This window comes from Canis lupus, chromosome 18 (genome assembly GCF_011100685.1).
Source record: "Canis lupus familiaris isolate Mischka breed German Shepherd chromosome 18, alternate assembly UU_Cfam_GSD_1.0, whole genome shotgun sequence".
In the NCBI taxonomy this organism is placed as follows: Eukaryota; Metazoa; Chordata; class Mammalia; order Carnivora; family Canidae; genus Canis; species Canis lupus.
In genome coordinates this window covers 34173296-34200758 of record NC_049239.1, presented here as the reverse complement: position 1 = coordinate 34200758, position 27463 = coordinate 34173296, and the positions used below count along the sequence as shown (strand labels likewise).

Genomic DNA, 27463 nt, shown 5'->3' with positions numbered 1-27463 from the left:
TGGCTTCTGAGAGGAGACCTGAACGAAACCAGGGAGCTGCCCATGCATTGCTGGCAGACGTAACAGAAAGTGCAAAGGCACTGAGGTAGGAATGGCCTAGCCTTTGGAGGAACAAAGGAGAGTGGATGTCTGGGGCCGGGGTGTATGAAGTCCAGGGGGCCTTGGTGAGAGGCCTGGATTTTAAGTGCAATAGGGAAGCACTAGAGCAGTTTTAGGCAAGGGAATGATTTGCTCAGTGTTTTAAACCGTGCCTCTGGGTGAAAGGGCATCAACACGCCCCTCCTGTCTGGACAGTGCTTTTCCATTTACAAAGGCCGACCGTGTTGGCGATCTCATTACCATCACGATACCGAATGAGATGAGCAGAACGCATCCTGTTTCATGGATGAAAAACTGAGGCTCCGAATGGTTTCAGCGACTAAGGCCAGGTGAAATAGGTGGCAGGGCGACAAGACTCGGTTGAAAAGGGGCGCCTGGGGGGCTCAGTGGTTGAGCGTCTGCCTTTGGCTCAGGGCATGATCCCGGGGTCCTGGGATCGAGTCCCACGTCAGGCTCCCTGCATGGGGCCTGCTTCTCCCTCTGCCTGTGTCTCTGCCTCTCTCTCTGTCTCTCTTGTGAATAAATAAATAAAATCTTTAAAAAATAATAATAAAAAGACTCGGTTCAAAGTACCTCCTGCCTCTTAGGAGACGTTCCTGGGTCTGGGTTGAAAGGAAACTGAGCAGCCACTCCCGCCCTGACTACCTTCTTCCCTTGTTGCCAGCAACCAGCACCATCATCTGCTTGGCCCCCTTGGAGTGCGGCCTCCCTCACTTGCGATTCATCCCCGACTCCTTTTTCCTTCCACCTGCCACTCAGCCCTTCTCGACAGTTCCAGCCAGAGGAGCATGCCCCCTTCCGGACTCGCACCAGAACGTGTAGGAAGGCACTAATTTACAAGGATAGGAGTATGTCCTTGTATTTATCTCATAACCACTCTCTGCAGATGCCCCCCACGTCTGTTAGCACCCACAAACACACACCCAGGTCCTGGGATAGAGCTAAGCATAAAGGAGGGCCTTGATGTAAAACAGAAATCTCTCAACCGAATTCGAGTTATCACACCCCGAGTGTTTTCTCTTTGCCAGGCACTGAGTTATTGGCCTTTTCCAAAAAGTTATCTAATTCTAATAGCAACCATCTTGAAGAGAGGTATGATTATTATTATTTTATATATGAAGAAACTGAGGCTCAGACGTGTCCGTGAGGAGCAAAGGACTCCAACCCCTGTGCTCTAAATCTCTACCGTACTTCCTTCTTACTGGAGACAGAGGATCTCTGCTTTTTTCAGCCTTGATATTGGACCCCTAGGTGTTAAAAAGAGTCTAAAAACAAATAAAAATGTCTTCTGCAGCAAACACACAGAAGAGCCTCGCAAAACTCCCTGAGATGAATCATCAATCCATCAGTCCATCCGGATGTCGTAGTGACCATCATCCCCTCTGGCTTATGTCAAGTGTTTAGGGAAAGGATAGATCCATCCTACAGATCGGTAGGTGGTAAGAGGAAAAATGTGTGCATGAGACCTGGCCTGCTTGACCCTGCCCTGCTCTTCCCTGAATTAACTCCTTTTCAACTCTGAATGAGACAGAAGAGTTCCAGGCAGCCTATAAAAACGGACTCTTGACTTTCTTCTCTCCTCGTCATCACTGCACCTCTTCGCCCATCGCAGATCCTGAAAAATCCCCGGGTGAACCGGGTCGGGCTGGGCTTCTGCCCCACCGGTCACCTTCAGGAGGCAAAGTGTATTTCAGAAACGTGCAATCCGTGGCTCATCTGGATCGGGCATGCCCAGGAAAGCAGAAATGACCACAACTGCGGGGCAGTGGTGTGGACGTCGAGGGAGCACAGGGGTGTCTTCTTTCTGCAATACACCTGGACAAGTTCCTGAACCTCTGGGCCTCAGAGTCTTCCTTGTCTAATAGGACAGGATTTTCCTTTTCCTTCACCTCCTTCATCTTCTCCAACGGAAAAGGTCTATAGCGAGACAAAAAGACTGAGACTTTAAGCTAATAACAAAATGAGGCAATGATCGTCGAGATGGGCAATCTTAGCAAGACACAGGTTTGTTAATCCGGTGGATACTCCGAGTACCCTAGGTTTACACAGGTCAAACAGAGGCCACCAACTAAAATGCCCAGAAGGACCAGTCTGGTCATGCAAATGAGCAAAATCAGAGAGAGCAATATCTACACAACAAGGCCTAGGGGTCCTTAATGAGCCAAAAGCACACGGATCTGCCTAAAGGGGCAGGCATGACTCAGCTCAGAGCTGTTGTTGCCATGTGGGAACGCAGGCTCAGGGCTGAGAAATCATTCCGCTTTCGGTTTTTTATGCCAAATCTTATTTTTAAATTTACCTACCAGGTTAACTGTTTTTAAAAAAATATTTTATTTATTTATTCATGAGACACAGAGAGAGAGAAGTAGAGACACAGGCAGAGGGAGAAGCAGGCTCCCTGCAGAGGACTCAATCCCAAGCTTCCCTGATGCGGGACTCGATCCCAGGACCCCAGGATCACGACCTGAGTCAAAGGCAGATGCTCAGCCACTGAGCCACTCAGGTGTCCCATGTCAACTTTTTTTTCCCCTATGTCAACTTTTTAAAAACAGTGTGGGTCAATAAACCACACTTTGTTGAGGGGAGCCTCCCTCTTTAAGGATTCCTCATAAGAAGAGACACCTATGGGAGTGACACATGGTCTCTCCCACTCTTCATTCATTCCTCCCCGGATGGGGAGAAGTAACTTACCTGGTCAATGGGTTTGGAGGAAGCAACTGGGTGTTCACAACCCAATACCTTCCTCTCCCTTTCCCTTGGGAGCTACCCACCCACAGTGTTCTGTCCTGATGAAGGGCAGCCTCCCCCAGTACCCCAGAGCTAGGTCTCCAACTCTGGGACTCCCACCACTATAAGCCGTATTCTCCAACAGCCACTTTCTCAAGAAGGTGATACATGACCTCCGTCAGCTTCTCCGTGGGTCTTCCTCCTCAGTCAGTTCAGCAGCTTCAGCAGAGAGAAGCAGCCCTATTTATTGTGTCAAACACCAGACTCCAAGAGTCAGCTCCAGTTCCAGGTTCTATGTTGCTCCCTCTAACCACAAACCAAAATTTTTAGATACCAGATGAGGGTCCACTATATCCCACCAGGGCAAGGGTAAGATCTAGGCTTAGAACCTCGAGGGTCAGGGGAACCCTGGGTGGCACAGCGGTTTAGCGCCTGCCTTTGGCCCAGGGCGCGATCCTGGAGACCAGGGATCGAGTCCCACGTCGGGCTCCCGGTGCATGGAGCCTGCTTCTCCCTCTGCCTGTGTCTCGCCTCTCTCTCTCTCTGTGTGACTATCATAAATAAATAAAAATTAAAAAAAAAAAAAAGAACCTCGAGGGTCTTCTGGTGATCACCCAGGATGGCACTTGGGGAGATGGGAGTGGGGAGGAGATGGAGCAGATTGTGGGAAGTAAGAGAAGAGCGAGCGGAGATCCAGAAAGAAGGCCACCCAGATACCCATCAAGGGAGGACAGTATGTGAACCGCGGGGTTACTCGGTGCGAAAATACAGGAACATTTTGCACCATCTTCTGGACGTCGTTTGCATTCAGGATCACTTCATAGTAAGGTTATTTGCTTTTAGGGAACGGTCTCTGCTTAGGCACCCTTCCTAGGGGATAACATGAAAATAACAACACCCCCCATCCCTCTTTCACAAGGATCAAATGAGTTATCTTTGAAGAATCTGACCGTAAGACCTTGTTATCTGTATCATGAACAATATAATTCAAGATTCCAAGAAGAGGGATCCCTGGGTGGCGCAGCAGTTTAGAGCCTGCCTTTGGCCCAGGGCGCGGTCCTGGAGACCCAGGATCGAATCCCACGTCGGGCTTCCGGTGCATAGAGCCTGCTTCTCCCTCTGCCTGTGTCTCTGCCTCTCTCTCTCTCTCTCTGTGTGACTATCATAAAAAAAAAAAAAAAAGGGTGCCAAGAAGAGTCAAACTTACCTATTCTGAAATTTACTTTCCAAAACCCCAGAGAACTAACATCAGGTGTTCTTTTCTTGAGTATGATTTAACAGCCATCGGGAACAAGAGGAACTAATAGCTAGGGAAAAAATGTTAAATAGCAAAATGAATCGTTTTGGGGCTCGTTCACTGAGCACTTACTGAGCATTTACTATACGCCTGTCCCTGGTCCCAGAACTGGGTGGGCAAAGGTGAATATGTACTCTGAACAAAGAGAGTTTATAGTGGTGGCAATTTCCGGCAATTCAATGTGCTGGGCTTTTGCTTTGTTTTATTTTAACTGCAAGTACACTTTAAAAGAATGTTTGGGAATCATAGCTCTACAATAAAATATGTTTTGTTTCACTTCCTTTAGCCGTTACTTTATGACAGCGCTGACCTTCTGACCAGAAGCAAAATTCTGGCCTTTCTAAATATCCCATATTGGCTGGGCTTAATGGGTTTTCAAAATAAATGGATTGGATTTCTCAACCTGTCAAAATACAGAGCACAAGGGCTCTTTTGAACTTGAGAGGCCTGCTCTGAGCAGAGATTCAGAGTCCACCATCTGAGCAGGGAGGTGAAAGCCAGTTTATCAGCAACCTGTTATTTTTGATGGAAGCAGAGGTGACCGGGACAAAGAAATGAGCTCAGGGAGGTCACACTAACTTGAATATGATGTCACCTGGGGCAATCCAGGCATCGGCTGTCTTACACTTTCTCAGGAGGGAATTTTCGAGGATTTTAACCCAGGCAGAAACCAAAGCCTCACCTGACAGCTCCTGTGAGACCATCCCTGGGAGGGGGCCGGAGTAGAGGTTGGTACCACCAGGAAGATGATCACAGGTGCCCATGGTGGATGAATAAGTGCAGGGTTAGCTATAAAATGATGGGCCATGTTATCATTAATAACAGAAGCATGGAAAGATGCTTTGAGGGACGCCTGGGTGGCTCAGTGGTTGGGTGTCTGCCTTTGGCTCAGGGCGTGATCCCAGGGTCCTGGGATCGAGGCCCGCATCGGGCTCCCTGCAGGGGAGGGATGAGCTGTTGGTAGTGGTCTCCCTCAGCCTATGTTTCTGCCTCTCTCTTTGTATCTCTCATGAATAAATAAATAAAATCTTTAAAAATAAAAAAAAAGGAAAGATGCTTTGATGGTAGACCAGCTTGAATTTGTACCCCAACTCCACGAGTTTCTAGCTGTGATCCTGAGCAAGGTGTCTGTATGCCCGTCTGTGAAGTGAGGCTGGTAACAGTACCAACCTCACAGGACTGTCAAGATGGTCAAACACAGCTCGTTGAATAATTCCTCCAGTAGATGGAAACCCAAACCGGTTGCTCCCGACCGTCAATCTGATGGCTTCATGGTCATACCCAGGGTCTCTCTGAGGTCAAGAGAAACTCCTTATAGATTAAAAAATGCTAATACTGGGCCTAAAGGAAACTGTGATGTTTTAAGGGTTGACAAAAAAGCCAGTGCATGTTTTGCAGCTTTATTTTTTTTAAAGATTTTATTTATTTATCCACGAGAGACACAGAGAGAGAGAGAGAGAGAGGCAGAGACACAGGCAGAGGGAGAAGCAGGCTCCATGCAGGGAGCCCAACATGGGACTCGATCCTGGGTCTCCAGGGTCACACCCCGGGCCAAAGGCAGCGCCAAACCGCTGAACCACCCAGGCTACCCTGTTTTGCAGCTTTATGCCCAAATCTTATTTAGAGATATGTATAAAGTGGAATTTGAGAACTTTTATGACTGTAAGGCCACTTACAAAATGACCCGCTCCCACTTTCCCACACCTAAAGCCCTGCTCTCTGTGTATCAAAGGGTTGTAGGAGTGTTCAAGACTTGGCTCTTCATATCCTCCTGTCTTACATGCTGTGTGACTTTTAAGCACCTGATCCCAAAGGGAAAAGGAGAAGAGAGGATCCTAGAGGCCATTTACTACGTGAAGGGACAGCCAAGCCCTCCCCAGAAAAGGGCCTCCTCTACAGGAAGTATTTTTATTTTACAATTAACAAAGGCAAAGAGGAAACTTTCCAGAATATGTTGTTCCCTCAAGGCCACAGGATTTAAACCTCCCTGCCACCTAGGCATTGCTCTGAATGAATTATAGGAGCCAATTATTCTGTGAGCATGTGCTGCCCTTGCTGGAATAGACTCCGTGGAGCTCTTCGGTGCCTTTCTCCAAGGGTGGTGGGGGGTAGGGTGGGAAGCTCTTGTCAAGGTTGGGCAGGAGCGTCCTACATGACTCAGCACAGACCCAGTCTTCATAAAGGTGGGTTGGGGTGGTGGGCAAGAACAGGAAAGGAAGGGAGGGAGAGAGGAGGTGGGATCATTAACCCCACCTGGCCACTACCAACAGCTCATCCAGACTGGGTCTGGGGATCACGAGCCATGTATCAGAAGAGAGCCCGGAAGAGTCCAGCTTGCACTATGTGGTGCAGGAGTACAGGAACCCACAGGGATAATCCCACATTTCCATTTTGCTGGCTTCAGCTTCCTAGCCAATTATTAAAGACATCAAGATCTGTCCCTGGTGTTGGGAATTACAAGAGAGAAGGGTTTCCTGGCCAGAATGTGAATAAATTGTGGAAAGAATGTCTGTGGACAAAGGGAAGCACCTATCAGCACTAGGCCAGGAAACTACCTGGGAGCTTCAGTGGCATGAACCAGACAGGGTTGATGCTGCCAGTTTATATGCTTCTGTCTAACTGTTCCTATGAATTGTGAGCCAGGGAACAGTGTTGGTAGATAATCAAAGCAGAAAGGGATAGTCCTCAGTGTTTCTAAGTTTTTCTTCTTTATTATCAGCATCACCTTGACCCTCACCACCAGCACTGTTACCATTATAGTTGATCACTTTTACCATCATTCTTGCCCATGTGCAGTCTCTCACAATTTCCTGGGAACGTCTGCATCCCCTGTGACAATTTGATCATCACAGGAACTCTTTGAAGTGGACAAGGCAATATTAGCATCTCTATTTTCCCAATGTGTAAACCAAGGCTTGGAGAAAGTAACGCTGGCCCTGAGTCATACTCAAGTTCAGGTCTCTTGTAAGTATACCATTCATTTACAGCGCTACAACTTTACTCTGAGAATGGCATCGAAGTATTTAACAACTGATAAAGCTTGGGTACTGACTAGTCGGGACAGAGTCTAGTCATACACAGTGGATGGATCTTGGAGATACTCGAGCCACTGCTCTAAACACCACACCTTTGTATTTTTTGGTCCAGCCTTCTCTGCCATCTCACATTAAGTTCTGTTCTCAAGACTAAAAGGTGAGGCATTTAAAGGTGCTATGGTGGGATTATTAAGATATAGCAAAAGCTTCCAATCTTGTCTTCCTTGACCGTCTTGAGATAAGGGAGTAGGGGAGTAGTTGTGGGTGAGGCATGGCTATTACATGGGTTTGTGGGCAGCAGGAAGACACCACTCTTCAGAGCTAGAAGTTTGGGTTCAGGCCAAGTCTTTGGGAATGACATGGCTTTAGATAGAAGAGAGGGCAGGAGAAGAAAAAAGCAGGAATCAGGAGTCAGATGGAAAACAGGACTGGAGTGGGAGCCAGTTGGGAATCAAATGAGAAGCCTATTTTCCACTGGCAAATAGAAGGGTCTGATACTTGCTCCTCCTGGCTCAGGGCAGGCAGACATAGCGGCCTGCTTCATATCGGGATGGGGGTAGATGACAGGCTGCCCGTGTCTCCATAAAAGCTAAAGAAATGTGCACGATCTGAACTCAAAAATTAATAGAAGATAAATCAGGTTTTCACTTTCTCAGAAGCTATGCTAATTTCCGTTCAAGAAGGCTACTCATTCTATTTTTTTTTCATTCTATTTTTATACTTAGTTTATCAACTCTTCTTATGTACTATTCTTTTATTTCAGAAATAATATATGTTCACAGTTAGAAAAAAATTAACATGGCTAAAGGCAAAAAAAGAAAATGAAAATTAAAATCACCTCTGATTTCTGTATCCAGAAGTAACATGGCTTAAGGTAGAGTGGTTCACATCCTTCCAGAAATTGTCCCACAGATGAAGCTATCATTGTCAAGATGATGATTTACAAATATTTAGTTACTTTATGCCTGATGTTTTCTCTACCTATCAGTCTTGAAGTTTAGGGACGTTATCTTTGTTTGACAATATAGACAATACAAGGAATCTGAAAATATTTTATTGCAGGGGTATCTTGTTGATATCATAAAATCAGAGGCAGAATAATATTTATTAGAAATATCCAAGCACAGGGCTCAAAAACAAATCGCTTGTGCCTGAGCAGCATTCTGTGTTTTCAAAGTGGCCATGTAAAACACAAAGCCCATTGGAACCATATATCACTACCACATAAACAATAATAACAATTCTTGATTTATATCTTCATATTTTCTGCCTTGTTCTTGCAGAAAAGTTGGTAAAGGCTGATTAGACTGTTACACCTACTTTTTTTAGAAGATGAAAGATAGGAGAAAATATTACCACAATGAGAGAGTAGGGGGAAGCCCAAAGGAAAATCTGTTTTTTTAAAAATCTGGGACTTGTCAGCATGATACACAGCTCTGAAGATTAGAGCAAAGCAAAACAAATGTGTGAGTTATTTCTTGGATCAAAAGTTTCAATCATCTTTTGGGCTCACTTCTTAGGCGTTTGGATATCTGTAAATGATAAACAAGATGGCAAACAAATTTTTAAAAAAATATCCAGAATGTGAGGCTTTCAGGTGAAATGGTCTTTAACCATGTTTCTGGCTACAGTTTTCATCAAAAGAATTTCTATCAGCAGGGGGAGCAGAGCTTAACATTAAGATGAAGGTGTGTTCCTTTTTTATGAATATAATCCTGCCGAACTGATATGAAGCAGAAATGTGTGCAGAGATATGTCACCAAACAAAGGATCCCGGTTCCTCTCTTTTAACAGGGAGTCATCTCTAAGAAATTATTCTGCAGGATTTTTGACAACATATGTTACTACTTCTTACAGAATGTCTACACAAAAGGTGCTTGGTTAATTAAATCGTGTATGCGGTAGGGTTGCAACAGTTGCGGAATCCTCTAATTTGGAATTTTTTTGATACTTTAATCACAGTGTCCCCCAGTGTTATTGGGTCTTTTTTTTTTTTTTTTGCCCCAGCTCCCACCCGCAGGAGGAGGGAGCCAGTGTCATTGGGTCTTAAAGAATGTTGCTTAGTATGCATTGAGATCTACTTGCCCAGAATTCAACAAACTACTCTCTGAGTTAGAAAAGAAATCCTATTCTTACAGAGCCTACCTCTTCATTGGGGGTGGGGGGTGGGGGGGGCGTGGATCTTTGTCATTTCAAAACATAGGAAAAGACCAGGAGAGCTCAGTGTTGAGTTGCTATTGAGAAAGTTTCAGAAAAGGGGAAAAAAATTGTTGTGAGCTAAAAGGCTAAATCTCAGCACTGCTCCTTCTGTACTAAAAACAGTAAGAAGAGAAAGGGCAGTAAGAAAACAAAATGAAACAAAACAAAAGGCGAAAATGGATGCTCTACTCCATAAGATCATATTCCATGAAAATAGGAAATAGGAGAAAATCCAGGCAAAAGGTGATGAAAGAGGAAGGTCATGGAATTGGCAAAAGTGGAAGGGAAGCTGGGAACAGAGGGAACATTTTTAATGCCCCCTCTTTCTCTTTGTTCCTTAAAGCAAACATTTATGGAGCACCTGTCTTGTGCCGGGCACGGTACTAGGTGCTAGGGATAATGGTAAAGACGACACGTGGGCCTGGCCCTCCTGGGACTTCAGTGAGGGGAAGGGCAATAGCCAAGTAAGCAGGTAAACAAAGCAGATATAGCCTTTATTAATTGCTGCGAAGGAAACAAATACAGGAACAAGGGGCGAGTGGAAAAACCTACAGTAGGTAGAGTGGCCAGCAGAGGTCTTAGCCAGGAAGGCACTTTCACACTGATGTGGAAAGAATGGCAGAAATTCTGTTTCCAGTGTTGGGAAGCCCTGCAAAAACACCCAGCCAGAAGGAGTTTGCATGACCAAGAACAGTGAGAAGGCAGCCTTGGCTCCAGCCAACTGGGGCCCTTTGGGGGGGGGGATGGGAGGGTGGCAGTGAGATGAAAATGAGAAACTTGTGGTGAGGAGCTTGGATTGTGTTCTAAGAGCAGCGGGAAGCCAGTGAAGACTTTGAAGCAGGGGAGTCACAGCATCTGGTTTGGTTTTGAAAGATCACCGTGGCTCTGCCTCACACCATATACAATAATTAATTCAAAATGGATCGTGGACCTAAATGTAAGAGCTAAAACTATAAAACGTTTAGAAGAAAACCTAAGAGTAAATCTTTCTGGCCTTGGATTAGACAAGGTTTCTTAGCTATAACAGCCAAACACAAGCAAGCAAAGTAAATGGACAAATTGGAGTTCTCAGATTTAAAAACTTTTATTTCAGGGGACCCCTGGGTGGCTCAGTGGTTGAGCATCTGCCTTTGGCTCAGGTCATGATCCCAGGGTCCTGGGATTGAGTCCCATGTCGGGCTCCCTGCAGGGAGCCTGCTTCTCCCTCTGCCTGTGTCTCTGCCTCTCTCTGTGTGCCTCTCATGAATAAATAAAATCGTTAAAAAAATAAAAATAAAAACTTTGATTTCAGAGTACACTGTCATGAAAGTGAAAATACAACTCATAGAATAGGGATAATATTTGCAAATCATACATCTGATAAGGGACCTCAATCCAGAACATATTAAAAAGAGAAAAAAAAAAACAAAAAAAACCTCTTCCCTCTTCCGGGGCATTGGGGTGGCCCAGTGGGTCAAGTTGCCTTGGCTCAGGTTGTGATCCCAGGGTCCTGGGACCAAGTCCTGCGGGCGGGGCCGGGAGGACTGTTTCTCCCTCTCCTCTTCCCCTCCCCCTGCTCGTGCTCACTTGTGCTCTTTCTGTCAAATAAATAAATAAAATCTTAAAAAAAAAACTCTTACAACTCAATATTAAAAAGACAATTCCATTTTTTAAAAATGGCAAAGGACATGAATAGACATTTTAGACATTTCTCCAAAGAAGTACAGGTGTCCAATAAGCACATGAAAAGATGCTCTACATCACGAATCAGTAGGGAAATGCAAATCAAAATCACAATGACATATCACTTCACACTCAGTAGGATGGCTATTTTAAAAGCAAAACTAAAAAAAACCCCGAGAACAAGAACAGCAATAACAAAACAGAAAGGAGAGTAGTTGTTACCAGGGACTGAAAGGAGAAAGTAAGGGGGTAGGGTTTCAGTTGGGGGAAGATAAATATGTTCTGGAGATGGATGGTGGTGATGGTTGTACTTAAGGCTGCTGAACTGTAATAACTTAAAACAGTAACTTTTATGTTATGTATATTGTACCACAACAAGGAAAAGTCAAAAGGGGAAGGGGCAAAGGATTTGTACACACATTTTTCCGAAGAACATATACACACGGCCAATAGATGTGTGAAGAGATAGATGCTCAATGTCACTGGTCCTTAGGGGAATGCAAATCAAAACCACAATGAGAATCCCCAAAACGTCACACCCACCAGGATGACCATACTCAAAAAAGCAGACAATGACAAGTGTTGACAAAAATATGGAGAAATTGGGGCACCTGGGTGGCTCAGTGGTTGAGCACCTCTGGTCATGATCCCGGGGTCCTGGGATCGAGTCCCCCATCAGGCTCCCCAGAGGGAGCCTCCTTCTCCCTCTGCCTATGTCTCTGCCTCTCTGTGTGTCATGAAGAAATAAACAAAATCTTTTTTAAAAATGTAGATAAATTAACCCCCTCATACATTGATGGTGGGATTATAAAATACCACAACCACTTTGAAAAACAGTTTGGCAGCCCCTCAAACATGTCAAACAGAGTTACCATGTGACTCAGCCAGCGATTCCAGTCCTAGGTACGTACCCAAGAAAATTAGAAACATATGTCAACACAAAAATGTACATGAATGTGCATAGGAACGTTTTGCACGACAGCCAAAGAGTAGAAACAACTCAAATGTCCATCCATGATGACCAGATAATCAAAATATAATCTATCCACACAATATGACATTATTTTGCCTGGAGGATAAAATACTGCTACATGCTATGACAGGGATGAACTTTAAAACCATGCTAAGTGAAAGAGACCAGAAACAAAAGAGCACATACTGTCTGATTCCATTACGACAAAATGTCCAAATAGGCAAATCCATGGAGATGGAAAGTAGATTAATGGTTGCCTGGAGTGGGGTAGGGGGCTGGCTGGGGAGGAAGGAATAGGAAGAGACTGCTAATGGACACCGTGTTTCTTTTTGGGGTGATTAAAATGCTCTATTAGGGGCACCTGGGTGGCTCAGTCAGTTAAGCGTCTGCCTTCAGCTCAGGTAATGACCCCAGGGTCCTGGGACTGAGCCCCGCACTGGGTTCCCTGCTCGGGTGAGAGCCTGCTTCCCTTTGCTCCTCCCTCTGCTTGTGTTCTCTCTAATAAATAAAATCTTTGCAAAATAAAAAAAATAAAACACTCTCATTTTAGATCAGTGTTGGGATGGTCGCACAACTCCATGAAGACACGAAAACCACTGAATTGCCCACTTTATTTTTTTTAAGTTTATTTATTTACTTAAATAATCTCTACACCCAACATGGGGCTCAAACTCACAACCCCGAGATCAAGAGTTGCATACTCTTCCGACTGAGCCAGACAGGCACTCCTGAATTGTGTCCCTTAACGTTTTATGGTATGTGACTTCCATCTCAATAAAGTTGTTGTTATCCAAAAACAAAATTGAAAAAAACAACAAAAAAGATCACCCTGGCTGCTCTATGGAGAAGACAGAGCGAGGGTCCTCGAAGGAGAGAAGTGGAAGCAGGTGATCAATTAAGAAGCCATCAAGGCAGTGGGTGACAGTGAATCACGTGGGTGGGAATCAAGGGAAAGAGGGCAGGTGGTTTGGGCGTAGGTAAATGGGTTATCAGGTGGTACCATTTACCACCCACCGGAGAGAGCACTGGGTTTGAGTCCAAAAGGGAAAACCTGCACGAATCATAACCCTAGCCCAGTGGGGCAGGTGCATTCATCCCCATTTATAATGGAATAAATGAGGATCATCAAAGTTAAAATACCCTAATAATCATTAGTGCTGTGATTAACACCAGTCTGACTCTGACACCCCTGCTCTTTACTGCATGCTATAGGAGGATTTTTTTTTTAAGATTTTATTTATTTATTCATGAGACAGAGAGAGATGCAGAGACACAGGCAGGGGGAGAAGCAGGCCCCATTCAGGGAGCCCGATGTGGGACTTGATCCCAGGATCCTGGGATCATGCCCTGGGCCTAAGGCAGATACTCAACCACTGAGCCACCCAGACATCCCATGAGGAGAGATTTAAAAAAAAAAAAAAAAAGAGGGAGGGAAAAAGAAATTGTGAAGCGCTACTAGTCGGAGGTGAAGAGGGACGGGTCAGTCACCCCTATGGAGCATTTTTGCCACCTGGTTATGGCCTAATACCTTGGATGTGCTGTTACCAAAACCCAGAGAACCCCCAAAATGTCACCCTCAGCTCCTGGTCAGTAGCCAGAGGTTAATTCTTCTCCAATTTGCTTACAACTGTCTCCCGCAGAGTGCTGTAGCTTCCTCGGGTCAGGGCCCCCTCCTCTCTTGCAGGACGCAGTGCAACCTCCTCTGAACTGTGGCCCCGCGGTGCTCCCACCGCACCATGCCTGCCCCAGCAACGGGTGCCGGAGTGTGCACACGCTGGCACACGCGCCCATCCCTCCTAACCCCTTTCCCATCACTAGAGTGCTCCTTCTAAAATGCAAATCCATTTCATCATCTGCCTTAAAACCTTTCAGGGATTCTCAGTTGTGCTCGGGATCAAGTTCAAGCGCCTCGACACAACTTACAAGGCCCTTCACTGTCTTGACTGAGAAACTCTTTAGCCTTTCCTCACTCTTCCCCCGACCCCTGCCCAGCATCACACACCCTTACCCTGCGCACCAGCCACACTAAATGATTTTCAGTTCCCTAATAACCATGTTCTCACTGACCTCAGGCCTTTGCATGTGCTGTCCTGGCTGAAATAGCCGTCCCCGACATTGCACAGCTAACTGAATCCTTCTGTCTTCCATCGCCCTCCAGGTCAGGGCTAGTTTCCCTTTGAGACGTCCTTATGGCCCTCTGCACAGCCCCTATCAGTACGGTGGAATTAAGGAGTGGCCTGCGAGGCCACCCCCTGGAGCCCCAATCTATAAGAGAATAAAAATCATAAGAGATGTAATGAAATCAGAAAATTCTCTCCCAGAATTCTCTCCCGGAATATTCTTTCCAACCACATAGGGCTATTAGGCCCATCCTGTACAAATGAAATGAGAAGCAGGTAGATAGGTCGACTCATTGATGATAGTTGGATAGAAGGATCGATAAATATTTCACAGTATTCACCCTGGGTCCACATCTCCTTGTTTCAACCTAGCAGAGCACTCAGATGCAGGACCAGGGTTGGATGTCCAGTTCTGCTACTTCCAGCTGCAGGATACCTCCTGGGTGTGTTGGGGGGAGATAAAGAAATCCTGAAGGAAATTATCTGGCGTATTACCAGTCCCAGTTGGTGCTCAAAAAATGCTAGTGGTATTTATTGGCTAACTGACTCATCAGATTCTTTAAAAACCTGTGTCCTACACTCAGTGTATGAGGCTGCGCCTCCGCATCGTGCCAGCTGCACACCTGACAGTGTATCCTCTGGTTTTCAAGGACCACTCCCTCCCAGTGCCCTTCCTCACCCACCCCTGTCTCAATTTTAAGCTTTGCTTGGCCAGAGCTCCAGGCTCCCAGGTTGACAAACCCACATCGCCACCTGGAGGGCGGCATGGGAATCTGGGGAAGGAAACAAATTCAAGGCTCCAGAGAAACCAACGCAGCTGTTTTGTGCTGGTGCTAACAAGGCCAAGTTCACAGGTTCACCCCCAAAGGGGCCAATTAGCTTTACACACAGCGACACTTCAGAGCACAGCCCCAGCCTCTAACCTTGGCCCCTGGTTCACACGCGTGTTGGTTAGAAAGTGGATTCATCAGGCCAATCCCATTTTCCATAATTTCTTAAAAATCCATTTGTAAGGCCGTGTGGTAACAGTGAAGATGGGCAAGACCTGCTCCCTAATTTTAAGGAATCCTCAGCTGCAGGAGTGTTTCCCAAATGATTCCTGAGACATCAGTGGGAGGTAGGAGGATAGGTGGCTTTGCAGTATTCAATTAGTTTGGGAAACACTGATCTAATCCAAGTCAGGCAGGTTCTCTATGGACAAGCTTCTCAGAGCCTTTACCATGTTAATATGCACTGTTCACTTTCCAACAAGGATATGTGTGTGCAGTGTTTCCCAGATTTGGATGGCTAAAAGACGTCCCCCCTAGTTTGTAAAAGAGAATAGTAATGAATCGGCTGGCCCCGGTGTGGCTGCTTCCACTGGAACATCTATTTTAAGAAGCAACTCATCCATGGGGAAAAGTTCACAGCCTATTGCTAGGTTTTAAAAAAAAAAGGCAGGCTATAGAACAGTATCCCATTTTGAAAAGATAGAACAAAGATGTCCATACACTCGGGAGGAAAAAAAAATTGAAAGACATAAACCAAAATGTTAGCACTGGTGATCTTTCTGTTGGAGCGCCTGTTGTCTTTCTGCGTTCTTTATATGTTTTGTCAAGGTTTTTATATTGAATATACATGTACATTTTTTAACGTTTATTTTATTTTTTTAAAGATTTTATTTATTTATTCATGAGAGACACAGAGAGAGAGAGAGAGAGAGAGAGAGAGAGAGGCAGGCAGAGACACAGGCAGAGGGAGAAGCAGGCTCCATGCAGGGAGCTCGATCCAGGGTCTCCAGGATCACACCCCAGGCTGCAGGCAGCGCTAAACCGCTGCGCCACCAGGGCCGCCCCAAACATTTATTTATTTTAGAGTGAGAGAAGAGCTTGCCTGGGGGTGGGGGGCAGATGGAGAAGAGTCTGAAGCAGACCCGGTGCGGAGTGCAGAGCCCAACACAGGGCTTGATCCCATCACCCCGAGATCAAGACAGGAGCTGAAACCAAGTCAGACCCTCAACTACATCTCTACATGTAAATTTTATTTTTTTTTATTTTTTTTTTTTCTACATGTAAATTTTAAAATAAAAAGCACAAAGCATATGCTCTGGGACGGTGCACCATCTTCACAAGATGATTATTACAGAATTCTAGCAAAAGCTAACATTTTCTAAAGGCTAAGCGCCAAATAAATAAATAAATAAAGGCTAAGTGCCCAACATATGAATTATCTAGATTATCTTGTTTAAACGTTGCATAAATCATATGAGATGAGATGTCACTAGTTTTTTGTCCCGGTTTAGAAATGGAAAATTAAAGAAAGAGAAACAAATGCTCCAGAACCAGAATTTGAACCCATTACATTCCTCTTTGCTATCTATCCTGCTCCCCCAAGACACACAGACACATACCCCATGAGAGACATGATGCTATTCTTCTTGGGAGAGGGACTCTCTGAAGACAACGATGCTGTCACTTTGCTACATGGCCACTAGCTGCTGTTGATTAAATGCTCGCTGGTACCAAGGATGTTTCTGCGTGCTTCGATGTGTGTAAACAGGTAGATTGAAGAATGGCTGGGCTGGCCAGGCCCTCTAACATCTGCCTTCTGCAGTATTGCTTGGGCCATACTCTCTCCTCTTCCTCTCTCACTGGCCCTAGAAACCCTGGGAACCTATTTATTGGGTAAAGCAATTCAGTCCTCTCCAGCCACTAGAGTCATATTCTGCTCTGGTCCCACCGTGGCTAACGTGCTTGGTTAAACAGCAGAATTTCTACCCAATCGTGTGCTAGCTAGTGCTCCTTCTCTCTGTGTGTCTCTCTGCCTGTCTGTCTCTCTTTTCCTTCTCTCGGGAGGGGCCCAAATGAAAAATCTATTTCTTCACTGGGATGAAGCATGTCTACCTCCCTTAAAAGGCAAGAAGTGTCTAGAGTCAGTTGGGATTTTCAAATACTCTTTTTTTTTTTTAATCCATTACATGTGCATTCCCCAAGTAGTGTCTTTCATTAATTTCATTTTATAGATGAGGAGCCCGAGGTCAGGTGATTTGCCCAAGTACCAATGCAAGTCTGTGCTGAACCACTATTTGAACCAGTCCTGTCAGCTCCCCGTCACCAAGATTTAGAAGAAAATGGGCCCACTTTGAGCTGCAGGACACAGAAACTTTCCTGAAGGCATGGCTCTTACACTAGGAAAAGTGTGTCAGGCTGACTCAATTTCTCTAGTGCAAGTGACAACAAGCCGGTAAGAACAGACCAGATTGAAGCAACCACATGGTTCTTCAGGTCAAGAAATCTGGTCCTACATGGGACGCCTGGGTGGCTCAGTGGTTGAGTGTCTGCCTTCAGCTCCAGGTGTGATCCTGGGGTCCCGAGATCGAGTCCTGCTCTGCCTCTGTCTCTGTGTCTCACACAAATAAATCTTTTTAAAAAAAATCTGGTCCTTCAAACCAGTCATCCATGATTTAACTGCTTCCTTCATTGACAAGAGTAACCCTCTGATAGAAAGCCTCACCTTTTTCTCTGCCCCCCCCCCCACTCCTGTTGTCTTCTTCTGAGCCGGGCAATCACCCACATTTGAAAATCACTCCATTAAGCCTAATTTTTTAACCATGGGAAATCTTCCCCTTTTTGCGACTCGGGTCTGGAGGAAGATGATTACTAGACTCTTTCCCTCATTGGGTGGCATCTTTTATCCCAGTCTGAGGCCCCAGACTCCTATGCAGTTGAACAAACCTGTCCTTGTGTCTTTCCCTTGCCTTCCAGGTGAGCTGGCAGGGGAATTTTCTCGCCAACTGAGCCTTAAAGGGCAAGCGAGGCTCAGGGCAGGACGCATCACAAAGCAATCTTGGACAATGTGGGCTCTCCATTACATCTGCAAAATGCCACTGGCACCTCTGACCAGACGTTAATACCACACGACATTGACACCTTGTGATATAGCTGGAGTTTGAGAAATGGGGCTAAGGGTTGATTGGGGTCCAAAAAATAAATCTTTTCTATTGCCACGAAGCAGTTACAGTTGCACAACTGAAATACCAGCCCTTTGGAAAAGCCATCAAACCCACTCATGCAGGTGGGTAATATCGTCATCCAGAGTACTTCCTAGATGCCTGGTGTTCAAAGCACTGTGCAGAGCAAGTTGAGCAAACACAATCTATTATGTGAGACATTTCCAAGGCAGGATATATGTTTCTGATGCTGCTAGTGAAACTGGTTCGGACAAATACCAATGTACTCCTTCCATGGCCAGCATGGTGTGTGTGTGTATATATATATATATATATATATATATATATATATATATATAGTAACTAACATTTATTGGATCCCCTTCCATTTGCCAGGTGCATGCTGTGCATCTCACCTAATCTTCAGAGCAACCTTTGAAAGAAAGGCTATTATTACCCCTATTTTATAGATGAGGACACACAGGCTCCTAGGTGGTTAGTAACCAGCCAAGATGATACAGCTAGTAAATGGGGGACCAGGATTCAAATCCAAGACCCCCAATGCCATGGTGTGAACGCTTACTCACTGCCCACTACCTGTATGATTCATGTCTAAGAGTGGCTCCAGTGTGGATCTTGGGGTTTGAGGGTTGGCTAGCCCTGGATTTACATTCTCACTTTATCACGTAATTGGACCAAATAAACAACCTCTCTAAACATTAGTCTCCTCATCTCCAAAAGGTAGATATATTAACGCTTAGCTTTCAGGGTCATAAAGAAATACTTTTGTGACCATACTGCATCCAAAGACCTACATGGGTCAGTCCCAGAACCAGAATCCTTTTGCACAAGAGGAACAGTAGACAGAGCAGGAACCAAAAAACTCCTAGATCAGTAGCTGTTTGGTTTTGTTTCATTTCCAAAGCCTCTAGGCCACGGTAGACATACAGTACATAGTTGCTATTGCAATTCTTATTTTTACATACTTTCAAGTTATGTCTTTAAATAACTCAGTTTTAAAAAATAAATAAAAATAAATAGATAAATAAATAACTCAGTTTATCTATTTGAAATGCCACTTGAATCAATCTATCCTAACCTCTGTATTTTCAAAGACTCTGAGTTGTTTCTTCTCATTTGTACTAAAACAGAATGAGATGTGTAGCAGCAGCCACCCCGCCGTCTCCTCAAGCTACGTTCCCTCAAAATTTTAGAATGACTTGTACATGTTTGGAAATCTGAGTGAGTAAACCCCCAGGACCAAGATGCTCCTGGCAAAGAAGTCAAGAGGCCTGCCTCCTGGCCTGGTGTAAGTACAAGGACAACCCCAGGACAACCTCGGGCTAGAGAAGGCCTAGATCGGTGACACAGAGATTTTCCACTGGCCCAGCTCATGGGAATTTCTGATTTCCTCAGCAGTCCTCACTTCTTCCTTGATCTAAGACTTTTCCTTTGTAAGACTCCTATCATGCTATAATTTTTTTAAATTTTATTTATTTATGATAGTCACAGAGAGAGAGAGAGAGAGGCAGAGACATAGGCAGAGGGAGGAGCAGGCTCCATGCACCGGGAGCCCGACGTGGGATTCAATCCTGGGTCTCCAGGATCCCGCCCTGGGCCAAAGGCCGGTGCTCAACCACTGCGCCACCCAGGGATCCCCATGCTATAATTTTTTGAAGATATTTGTGTATTTGAGAGAAAGAGAGAGAGAGATCATGAGTAGGGAGGGGCGTGGGGAAAAGCAGAGGAAGAGGGAGAAGCAGACTCTCCGCTGAGCAGGGAGCCCAACGCGGGGCTCTATCCCACCACCCTGGGGCCTGAGCCGAAGGCAGATGCTTAACCGACTGAGCCACCCGGGTTCCCCTGGCTATAATTTAACCTTCACAGGGCAGCCAGAGGGGTCTTTCTAAAATGTAAATCGGCCCTGCCAACTCCTCTTTGCAATTTAAAATGTCTAATAGCTTCCCATCGCATGGTTCAAATCCAAACTCTATCATGGCTTGCCAGGTCCTACGTGATGTTGCTCCTGACTACCTCTCCAAACTCATTTCTTTCCACCTGTCACTTCATTCACAACACTGCAGCTACAATGGGCTTCTCCTGTCATTCCTGCCTCCGGGCATTTGCCCTTGGTGTTCCTTCTGCCTAGAACACCACCTTAGCTAAAACAGCCTCCCCAGAAACTCTCCTTACACTATTCCATACCATCTCCCGTTAGGGTACTTAACGGCCCGGGAAATTAGCTTCGTGGAGTATAAGCTCCCAGGATCAGGACTAGGAGCTGGTAAACAGCAAGTACTCACTGTTCTCTACACTCATTCCTACCCCCGCCCCCCAGCTTCCAGTCCCTGTTCTACATCTTGGATTTCAGCACAGCTCTGCCCTCCTTGGCTTGGTAATCCATTTGGATTTCATTGTCTGGCTCTCTGACCCCAGCGCATTCGGCTCTTTTGACTCCACTTGACTCTTTGTTCTGCAGTTTCCTTGGAATGCAGCATCACTCAGAATCTTGCTTGAGAACCACTTCCTCTGCCATCCTGGGCTGGTCTCAAGCCCACTTCTCAATGCAGAGAAGTCTGTCTGCTAAGGAAGCAGGCGTCTACACTGGCTCTCAGGACTATGGAAGTCTTCACCTGAAGAGGCCTGCTTCGACCACCGGACCTTGAAGCACTTGAAGGAAAAACAGAAACACAACCTCCTTCAAGGGAGGCAAGATCCCTTCTCAGTGGTTTTTGTTGTTTTTTGTTTTGTTTTGTTTTGTTGTTTCTTTATGTACCAGGCAGCCAAAACCACTGGACTCTCCAGAAAATCTATCAGGATGCGACTGAAGCTTACCTGACCAGAGCAATTGTCTGGCCCTCGAATAATCTTCCATCTCATCCTGAGAGTGGCCAGCTGAGATGGCCTATTGCGCATGGCATCACACAGTGATTCCCACAATAATAAAAACCACCACTACTACGATTGTGTACTGAACTCCATAATCAATACTACGGTGTCAGGTACTTTATGTTCATGGTCCCACTTAATTTTTACAAAAAGATTAAGGTAGATGATAATCCCCACTTAACAGATAAGAAAATCAAGGCGCAGAGGACAGGTTGAAGTAATTTGCTCAAGGTCATATAACAAATGATGGAGAGGGCCTGAATTTCTGACTTAGAGGCATTTAATTATGGGTATCTTTATACACACACACACACACACACACATGCACACACACACACAAATTATATACTCTTGAAGAGCTAGAATTTATTTCCTGTTCACATTCACATAGCACAGGGACTGATCCTTAGGGAACAGTAGGCATATTTCACAAATGCATTCCTAACACTACTGCATTAGTGCTGTAAGTCATATACACTATAATTAATAGATTAATATAAATATCCACTGCCATAACACAGTTGGCCTTCCTACTCCCTTCTCCTGGAACATGGAATTAGAAGTAGAAGATGAACCCAATGAAGGAAAAATAACACTGCCTCTTTCCTTTAGGGGCTGGGGGAGGGGGAAGGAATCCAGTGAAATAATATACTAATTACATAAAACAGAAAGAAGTCTGGGATTATAATAATAAAATTACTAGTCTTTCCAGTCATCTTAAATACCACAACTTCCACTAGAAAATCTCTTGCGTTTAGTATATTGTAAGGTACATGGTAGCCTCCTGTTTAGGCAAGATTCAAAGTTTTTTCACAAGCAAATATCAGTCTACAAAACGGAGGTGTCAAAATTCTGCAATTTAGAGCAGAATAAAATCACATGGCTGTCTTGTAGCACACTGAATTTGTTTAATAATGTGCCAGAAGTATTAAAAAATATATATAGCACTTTCAGACACTGTGGTTTCTGATTCAGGTTTTTAATTTGGTTTCCTGAGTGCTTTCAGATGAACAACCCTCAGGTACCCTCTAGTGGATGAGATGAAGAACGGTTTGGGGCCAGAGGTACCATTTGTCATCTGTGTATTATATGCCTAAAAGTAACCATAACTTGCCCTTCTAGGTCTACATGAAGTATATAGGAATAATGATTATTTTAAAAGAAATGCTTCACATATTTAAGACATTCCTTAATGGCAGACTTTACTTTTAGACTTATTAGCACTAACAGTTTTTTGATAGGCCGGTTTGTTTTATTTTAAGTAACTGTTATTTTTCCCACTCTCTTTTGAAACACGAGTAACAAATTAATAGAATGGTTTTAATCATCTTAAATAGGTCATTAAATATCTTTTCAAAGAACCCACAGTTTGGCTAAAGAAATCTATTAATTTTTACAAAATGCAAAGAACTTTAAAGGGCACAGCACAACCCAGTAATAATTTCTGCTTTAGGAAGACCTCAAAATGACATCGGCAGAAACGATCAACATTTTCCAAAATGTAGTCTCATGAGATACTAGTTCCCTGATATGTTGGGGTGGGGGGAGAGAGGGTTTTTTAGCCCAGAGACAGTTCAGAAGATTAACTTGCTCTCCTTATTTTGTTTCCACACTCCGCTCATAAATTTCTGATAATTTGCCCTTCTGTGCTACTTGCTCATGGGAAGAGAATGCATCGGGCCACGTGACACAAACTTATCAGCTGGCTTTACAGCTCAAGTTATCATTGTGGACTTAAACGTCGGCATTTGTATTTTTGTAGAAATACCTACTCATGTACTCCTGAGCCCTGTAGTTATTTGCTGGCCAGTTAGTGAGTATGGTCATGGCCAACTTACCCAACTCAATGCAGGGAGGGGGTAAGAAGGGATTTCACTTTCAAAGCTGTTCTTTCTTTAATATTTAAGATTTTTACAAGAGGCATATTTAACTTTTATAAGCAGAAATACATACACACAGAATTAATTAGCATATTCAACTACAGAATTTGAGGGAGAAAAGTATGTCCCTAGCAATGGCCCCAAAACACACTTCTGGAGCTCCACATGCTCACACTAATCCCATCTCTCCTTTTTTTTATTTTTTTATTATTATTGTTTTTAATCCCATCTCTCCTAAGCACAGCCCACCCTCCTCCTTGCTCTCTCCAAAAGTCCGGTGGGTTTGCTTAGACCTGAAAGGCAAGACCTGGCTGGATGCTCTTGCCTGGTTCCCGGCCCTTCAGCCATGAGCGCCCCCTTGAGGCATGAAAGGCTCCTCAGTGCTACCCAGCTGTGGTTGTTCCAGAAGATGCAAACCACCAAAGGGACTTGGAATCAGAGCAGAGAGCGGATTCCCTCTTCTCTGCCCCCGACACCTTCTCTACCTTTCTCTGAGCTCATGCACACACACACACACACACCACCACCACCACCAGCATCCAGTATTGTAAGTACCCCACCACCACCCCAGTTACCACTACACTCTGGGTGCTGACAAAAGCAGGCTTCTGCATCAGTAGAATGAAGACCAGACCCCAGGTCAAAATGAACTCATTAGAATAAGTACCATCCCACACGGCTCTGCCTGGGAGCTGGGCAAGTTCCCCTTGTGACACCCTCTCCATCTCATTTTCCACTTTCTTTAAGTGAAACAAGAACCTAATCGCCAGGAATTAATGATAAGTCAGTGTTTATTGAACACTTAACATATACCAGGACATGTTCTCTGTGTTTTATTTTTATCTATTATCTCACTGAATCTTTGCCACTGTCCTCTGAAATTGTGCTATTCTTCTCCCCATGCTATAGATGAGGACCCTGAAGTGCAGACAGCTTTGATAACTGGTCCAGGGTGGTACTACTTGAATGCCCAGCCTCTTGCAAGACAGGCACACGAAGCTTGCATGATGTGATTCTGTTGAAACCGTTTCATCAAGGGCTCTCCAGTCTGCACCCAGGTTAGGCTAACCTCAGGCTTTGTGCACAGGGGTGTGTGTGCTCCCTGGATGGTCAGAGTGCCACAGGCTGCTGATGCTAGAGGTAAACACGGTGCGTCATCTGAGAGCATCAGTGTTCCCCTCAGCTTTCTTTGGAGGAAAATATTATGGTAAGACTTTAAAGAGTATACTGCAAAGTGTCTGCATTTTTTAACAGAAAAGGCACAAAGATAAAATAAAACAAAGAGCGTCCCTCCAGGGAAGAGCTGCCACGTTGCTCCTCTAGGGTTATGCTTTACCGTGCATGCGTATCACTGGTGGGCAGGCCCACCCATGGGTGTGAGACCTGCGTAGCCCCACCCACAGTTGGTCTAATGCTCTGCTGCCACTCCTTGAAATTCTTACTAATTTTTAAACTAAGGACTTCTCCTTTTCATCTTGCATCGGGCCCTGCAAATCACCTAGCTGGTACTGCTAGGTTGTTAAAACGCAGATCCTGATTTGGCAATGTCTAGGGTGAGGCTGAACCTCTGCGGTTCTAACTCCCAGGCAATGCCTGCTGATGGTCCAATGACCACACTTGAAGTGGCAAGACCCAGCCTTTCACTCTATTCCACGATTTGTCATCCTAAACGGGCAAAGTTCGAGAAGCAGTGAGCAAGGGGTACAGTGAATCCTAGTAGTCAAAACCATAGTAGTTAGAAGCATATGTCTTTACCACCACTTCCTCTGCACAATTCCACGGATTACTGCTGGTCCTCCTTATGGTTTACTTTTCCTATCAGCAAAATGAGAATAATAACATTACCTCCGAAGATTGTTGTGAAAATTAAATGTGTGAGACAGCTCACATTCGGAATATTCAATAAAGATAACAACCTCAGGGCGCCTGGGTGGCTCAGTGGGTTAAGCATCCGACTCTTGGTTTCGGCTCAGGTCATGATCTCAGGGTGGTGGGATCAAGCCCCAAGTCAGGCTCTGTGTTCAGCATAGAGTTTGCTTCAGATTCTTTGTCTCCCTCCCAGTCACTCTTTCTTTCTCTCAAATAAAGAAATAAAATCTTTAAAAGAGAGAGACCACTACCTTGACGCTCCCAGAGGTAAATAAGTGTTAAGACCACGATGGAAAAGAAAACATGTAAGATGTCTCTTTCTCCAATATTAACGAGCTCTCCCACTTCCAGTCTCTCCTCCATGCATCCAGGCAAATACTCTTGGAGGAAGCAATTCTGTTAAGGAAATGTCTAACTCTTGCTTATTCTTTATGGGAACGTACTTTGCTGACATGATGGGAAATGCTATCAGTAACAAGACTATAAATACTCTATCAGTTTGCCAGCGCTGCCATCATAAAGGCTGTGTGGCTTAAACAACGGGAATTTATTTTCTCCCAGTTCTGGAGGCCAAAAGTCCAAGATCAAGGTGTGGTTGGGGTTGATTTCTTCCGAGGCCTCTCTCCTTGGCTCGTAGGTGGCTTTCATCTTCCTTTGTCTTCACATGGTCTTCCTTCTGTGAATGTCTGTGTCCCAACTTCTTTTTTTTTTTTTTTTAAGATTTTATTTATTCATGAGAGACAGAGAGAGAGGCAGAGACACAGGCAGAGGGAGAAGCAGGCTCCAAGCAGGGAGCCCGATGTGGGACTCCATCCCGGGACTCCAGGATCACGCCCTGAGCCGAAGGCAGGTGCTTAACCACTGAACCACCCAGGCGTCCCCCAACTTCTTCTTATAAGGACACCAGTCATATTGGATTTTGCCTCATTTTACTTTAGTCACCTCTTTCAGGTCTCTGTCTGCAATGATAGTCACATTTTGAGGTCCTGGGGTTAGGACTTCAACATGTGGATTTGGGCGGGGTGGGGGGTATGTGTGCAAAATTCAGCCCACAACAGATACAGAAGACAAAACCAAACAGAGGTAACATGTGTCAGTGGGACTATATGAAAGTCATTCTTGATTCAGCATTCACTGCAATGTTTCCTTTATTCATAGGTGGATATCATGCACTGGGGATAAGGAGCTCTTCCCCGGCCGGAGGACAGGGCAGCCCATTCCAGGGGCTTCCGAGTCCCACAGAACTGGCTCCAAATCTCTGCTCTGTTACTGATCACTTGAAACCTGGGCAAGTTACTTCATGTTGCTGGACCTTAGCGTTCTTTCCTATAAAATGAGGCTAACGATAATGACTACCTTGTAGGGGTTTTGTGAAGATGAAATGGGGTAACCTACGTGTAGCATGTCTTTTCTTTCTTGTTCGACAAAAGAAACCGCTGGCAGTTTGGCACAGATTACCTTTGAAGGAGTCTCTAGAGCCTTCCCTACCTAAGGAAATGTCAGGTGGGCATCCTGTTTGAGCGAAGGCCTCCCTCCTTGGATGCAGTGCTCTGGGGAGGCCGAGGGGCCACTTCACAGAGTGGGCCCAGAGGTCTTCTGGGAGAGAAAAGACTGATTCCTTTCTGTTCCCAGACCTTCTCTCTGAGAGTTGGAGCTAGGGAGCTATTTGGAGATCAATGTGGACAATTCCAAAAAAGGGTCCAGAAAAAGCAGAGTCAAGGATTCCAATGGAGTCAAGAGACGTGGAACTCGTAGCCTGCCTTGGCAATAAACCCAGAAAGGAGGGTATCAGATGGGGATTCTGGGCCCAGTTGTGCCTGTCCCTCCAGGCCGGTGTATTTTAAGAATGATAACCCCAGAAATTCAGCTATATTAGGGATGACAGGGGCCTCTCAGGTGAGTATAACCCAGAGGCATCCCATTGCCTTGAAAAGCTGCAAATGAGGAACAGGGCTGATGAGCTGAGGCCCCAGCGCTGCAGCAGCTCAAGCAAGGATGGGGTTACATGTCAGCACTGCTGCTACCATCTCATGAAGTTGTTGAGAAGCCTGGTCCCATCCTCACCACCCCGGAGTAGCCTAGCTTCCGGTGGATGTGGCTCCTTGGCGGAATAAAGTGACAATCTCGGATGATTTGGCTCCGAGCCCCCTTCGGGAGCATTGTCCTGGGAGTGTACAGCCCATCCTAGAAGGATTCCTCCTCTCCCTTCGCAGGAGATCCCCCTCCAGCAACTGGGGGCTACCTCAGAAGCCGAGAAGTGGACCAGAACGCCTGTGCTTCGGTCACCCTGGCCAGCTTCCGATGCACCCAGCATCCTTCACTGCAGTCAACCCATTGAAAGAGGACCAAGCCCACTTGAACTTTTTGCCACAGGACCTGGGTCAGGGCTCCTGGACACCTAAAAGAAAGGCAGGTAGAGCCCTGAGGACAGGTGGTAGGGCTTCTGAACTTCCAGCTCTTACCAGCAGGTGGGGCCTCAGTCAGAGGGAACCTTCGCAGGTGTAGCACAGTCTCTAACATACAGTAACTACCCTAAAAAAAATGGTAGTTATTATTATGGGAAAGGTGATTACTCGCATAATCCCACCATCATCACTCTTCTGAATTCGTGAAATGGAAAGAAGAGAAGGAATTTCTTCCTACTAGCAGAAGAATAAAACTCTAGTCGGGAATAGAACTTCCTCCACTTTAAAGGATTTAGAAGGTATGAAGAGTCCTTAAGTACCCTCCTTTTCCTTGTCACCTCTCCTTCTACCCTTATTCCTTAAGATTTGGTCGCCTACTA

At 45.3% G+C, this 27463-nt stretch overlaps 1 long non-coding RNA gene across 1 annotated transcript; it reads right to left on the bottom strand.

Annotated features, from left to right (window-relative positions):
* Positions 1-1377: 1377 nt before the first annotated feature.
* Positions 1378-14253, bottom strand: LOC111090811. Its single transcript, XR_005372944.1, has 4 exons — positions 14060-14253; positions 4806-4912; positions 4034-4133; positions 1378-2016 (listed from the first exon to the last, which is right to left on the bottom strand). It is a non-coding gene; the product is annotated as an uncharacterized LOC111090811 (long non-coding RNA).
* Positions 14254-27463: the final 13210 nt, after the last annotated feature.